At 41.3% G+C, this 5017-nt stretch overlaps 1 pseudogene; it reads right to left on the bottom strand.

Annotated features, from left to right (window-relative positions):
- Nucleotides 1-1849, bottom strand: part of LOC101652388 — a 4000-nt pseudogene extending 2151 nt beyond the window's left edge.
- Between the last annotated feature and the right edge of the window lie 3168 nt (nt 1850-5017).

The following is a 5017-nucleotide window of genomic DNA, read 5'->3' on the forward strand; positions in this document are numbered from 1 at the left end:
TAACTAACTCAATGAATGAGAAGACTCCTGAAGAACTGATACATTTAAATTATGGCATTGGCAAAGAATATTCAAAGTACCATATACTTCCAAAAGAACAAACAAATCTGCCCATATAGGTTACTGGAAGAAGTAACCTATATGTTCCTTAGGATTGAGGAAGGTGAGCCTTCTTGGGTACTTTTAACATGCTCTCAGGAGGGACCAATTCCTGAACAAGGACATCATGGTTGGTAAAATAGAAGGTGAAAAAGACCTCTAAGGAGACGGATGGAGGGCTACAACAATGGGCTCCAGCAAGGCGACAATGGTGAGGATGGTACCGGACGGAGCTGCTTCAGTCTGTTGTACATAGGTTCACGGCACTACCAGCTGGAACGGACTTGATGGCACTTACCAACATGTAAGTTGGAAGGGAATCCACATCAGTGGGTTTTGGTTTGGGTTTTTGTACTCCAGTTTGCTAAATTTCTTTTCTCAGTTCCACATGGGGTAGCTAAAGTCAACCTTTAAGCTCTCTTAAGACTTTACAAAGGATAGACTCATTTAGGAAACGAAGGTTAATGTAGGGAAAGGAATTGCCATCCGCACAAGGACTGTTTGGAGGGCCCTTAATGTCCTTCCTAGGACTTCTTACTACTGACATGTGGATGAGCTGGAGGAATTGTGCAACAAATGCCTCTCCGGAGGTACGTTTTCTTATTAGCAGTCACAGTCTAGTCTTGCATCCTTGAAGCAGCCAGAACAATTTTGTCAGGAAGCATTTTGCTGTCTGACAGAACTCTAACTCACAATAGCAAAAGTAAGATCTGACTTGTTATCTTATATGATAGAAAAGATTTCTGGGTGGCCTAGTAGATCCCAGAAAGATCCAGAAGTACCAGGTCTCAAGTACTCTGACTGTGAACTCAGGTGAACAAGAACTTTTTCTACCTTTCTACTTCCTTATCTGCTTGGCATGGTTGTGGCAGTTATGTAAACTGTTGTCAATTTGCGAGGATCATGAGTGAAGGCAGGGAGTCTAGCCTGTCAATCATTGTATAGCCAACAAGGCCTCTGTGTGGTCATGGCCATCCCCTGAGGATTCTGGGAATTCCTGCATTTCCTTCTTGGAGGCGGTAGACACTCTCTCTTTGCTCACACCACAAGAGACGCTCTACTGACGAGACAGATGACACTACATTGATAGACCCCATGCCCTGGGAACTGGAGGAGTCACGTGGAGACCCCTGCCAGCACTGAGATGCCTCTACCACTACTGGATCCACAAGACTTTGCACCCACTGGCCTGTGATCTTCCTGCATTCGGCATCATTGCATGTGTTGCGTGAGTCTGAAGAGGACTTTATAGATTAGTATAGGACATACGCGCTAATATCATATTTATGGACTTGATCTTGGCTGGGCTGAGATGTTTTCTCAATATTCAACTGCTCTTGTATATAAAGCTCTTTCCTATACACATGAATGTCTATAAAATTTGTTTCTCTAGTCTACTGGACTAACACAATGGTTTTACTTAAAAGTACAGGGCAGATGGTCTTCTGGTATTCTCAAACTTAATCTAGATTAATAAACTTTTTAAGGGAGAAAGTGAGATTGTTTTCCCCAGGATCTATATACTAATCCAATACTTAAAATTAAAAAAAGATGAGTATCTGCCCACCTTGAATCAGAGGCTTATCTTTTAGACCATCATTTTTGACAAGTGGATTTAAAAGACACTGATATGTCAGACTCACATGAAGAAACCATGTCTATCCCTAGTGGCTGCATGTGGGAAAGGGGAAAGGCAATGCTACTTACTGTCCTCTTCTTGAAGTGTCAAAACATCATATGCTATAACCATTCACTGCATTTCTCTAAATCGTGGATGATCATTAGTTGTTTTTGCTGGGTGAATAATATCTAGAAATTGGGTGGTTTTATTTGATTCTTCACAGTGTGGATTTTTTTTAACTTTTATTCTCACAGAATATTAATTATAGATTCAGATAATGCTCTGTATTCATTCCCCTCATGTTAAATCACACAGGGTCACTGTGAGCAGAAGTCAGCTCAACGGCCACTGGTTTGGGTTCTTCTGTGGTTACTCCAGGAACAACACTTAGAACACTTACTGATTATCCCCCTTTCCTAACAGGCTGAGCAAATGTGCTCAGAGCCTGAGTCATTTATCTGTTCACCAGTATTTTCCCTGTACTGAGTTAATGCATGAGACACTTAGAGTACTCGGTATTTCTTTTTAAGAACTATACAGTGCCTGCATCGTTAAAAGTTCTCCAGAGAAACAGAACCGGATAGATGAGTGTGTGTGTATGTGAATACATAACTTTTATATAAAAACCTTCATTTTATATATATTATATATATACATAGAGAGAGAGAGAGAAAGACAAAGAGAGTCGGAGAGATACAGAAAGAGAAATTTTAAGAAATTGGTCAATGTCACGAGGGGGGCTGTCAAGTATGAGATTCATAGGCCAGGCTGTCAACCTGGAAATTGAAGTAAGAGATGACGTTGCAGTGCTGAGGTAGAAATCCAAATGACCGGACAGCAGAATGGCAACTCAGTAACCTACCTATGTTTCAGTCTTATAGCAAGATTCTGTCCATCTTCAGGAAACCTCCTCTTTTTGTTCTTAATGGCTTCAACTGATGAGATGAGGTCCATTCACTTAATGGAGAAAAATCTGCTTTAAAGGAGCCCTGGTGATGCAGCGGTTAAGTGTTGATTGCTAACCAAAAGGCTAGCCAGACTGCAAGAGAAAGATGTGACAGTGTGCGGCAGTAGCCCTGTGGGGAAATGCTAGTCTTTCCTGTAGGTTAGATATTAGTTGGCATGGAGGTGTTGTGTCAGTTATATAATCTCCTGTCAACTTGTGAAAGTGGTGGTGGGAGGTCTAGCCTGTCAATCAGGTGAAAGCTTGATGACCTCATATTTTTTAGATAAATAGCTGACTGGAGGGCAGATACTCTCTCTGCTTTGTCTTCCTGCTGACAAGCCATATGCTGATGGAGCCAGAGCCCTGGAGCCAGTAGAACCATGTGGAGACCCATGCCAGTGCTGAGATGCTTCCACCCCAACTGGATCCACAAGACTTTCCACCTACTGGCCTGTGATATTCCTGCATTCAGTGTCATTGCATGTGTTGCGTGAGTCTGAAGAGGAATTTATAGACTGGTATCGGACATATGGGCTAATGTCGGATTTATAGACTTGATCTGGACTGGGCTGGATGTTTTCTCAATTTACAATGGCTCTTTTATAGAAAGCTCTTTCTTATACACATATGTGTTTCTATAAATTTGTTTCTCTAGTCCACCCGGACTAAGACAGGTGTAAACGAAAAGCCAATCTTTAAAAATATTAGTCACATTTAACTACTTTCATGGCAACATCAAGATTAGTGTTTGATCAAATAAGTAGGGGCCATAGCCCAGTTAGATTGATGCATCAAATTAATATCTGAGTTGTAGTCAATTAATATGTCCTTTCTAGCAACAATCCTTTTTGTGATGCATAATAAATTCCCTGTCACTGGTCTCTGAGTTTGCCATTCTGTAGTGGCTTGTGTATTGCTGTGATATTGGAAGCTAGAGCACTAGTATTTCAAATACCAACAGGGTCACTGAAAGTGAACAGGTTTCAACAGAGCTTCCAGTGGGGAAAAAGGGACTTTGAAGAAGAAATATGCTGCCCACGTGTGAGGAATTAACCACTGAAAAGCTGATGTGTAGCAGTAAAATATTGTCAAGTACAGAAAACTTACTCAATTGCACCACGACATGGTCAAAGATTGTGCCAGAATGAGCCTATCGGGTAAAAGGGACTCAAAATATCACTGAGGAAGTACTTTGAGCCATATTCAAACATGAAATCAAGATGAGCTGATAATTATTGTAACTGGAATGCAAAAGTTGAAAACAAAGAGGAAAGAACAGTAATTATAAAATATGACCTTGGTCATAGAAATCTCCTCATAGGCATGTGACAGTTAGATGTTGAATGAAGACAACTGAAGAATCAGTGAATGTGAATTGTGGTGCTAGTGAAGAATATTGGAAGTACCATGGACTGCCAAAAGAGCAAACAAATCTGTCTAGGAAGAAATACAACCAGAAAGCTCCTTTGAGACAAGGATGATAACATTTTGTCGCATGTACGTTGGGCATGTTGTCAGAGAGACCAGTTCCTGGAGAGAGACATCATGTTTGGTAAAGTAGAGGGGTGGCCAAAAAGAGGAAGGCTCTCGGGGAGCTGGGTTGACACACGGGCTGCAACAAGAGACTCAAACATAAGAACATTTGTGAGGACGCTGCAGGACAGGACAATGTTTTTTGTTCTGCCGTGCATAGGCTTGCTATGAATAGGAACTGATTGGCCCCTAACAACAACAGCACAAAATCTAGCCTCTCTGCCCTGCCTATAAATCCAGTGAGCAGAGTTCTTTGCTAGGCTAATGCACAGGATTAAAGAGGGCTGTATTCTGAGAGTCCACACCTTACTAGAGTGTGAACCAAATTCTCAACCCTTTGTTGTCTTGAATTGAAGGCTGGGTAAGAGTGAGGAAATTAGAGCAGGACATTCTAGAAGCGGGAAGTTATGAAATCAGTGGTTTTCTGCAGTGCACTCCCATAAGTGCACCAGAGCCAATACTCTTCCTTTCTTCCCAACTCCACATTTAGCAAGTCCATGTTGTTAGCGACTATGGACATGTTTACATCATAGAAATTGGAGCGCTATAAAGCTTCCCCCCCCCATTATAAAACAAGATTCTCTTTTTTGTCCAGAGAATCAGTTGTTATACATGCATTATGCCATTATATCATAGGTTCCCTAAATCATTTGACCTAGTGCACCCTTTTCAGAAAAAAACAAACAAAAACTTAGTGCCCCGACAATGAAGATTGTTCATATTCTAACAAATAATACAGGGTAAAGTGTAAGTTTCTGCTTTTACCATCACACAGGATCATTCAAACACCCCTCAAAGGGGTGGCATCACCCACTTTG

This window comes from Echinops telfairi, unplaced genomic scaffold (assembly GCF_000313985.2).
Source record: "Echinops telfairi isolate 266 unplaced genomic scaffold, ASM31398v2 ScPeMD7_7469;HRSCAF=8507_1, whole genome shotgun sequence".
NCBI lineage: Eukaryota > Metazoa > Chordata > Mammalia > Afrosoricida > Tenrecidae > Echinops > Echinops telfairi.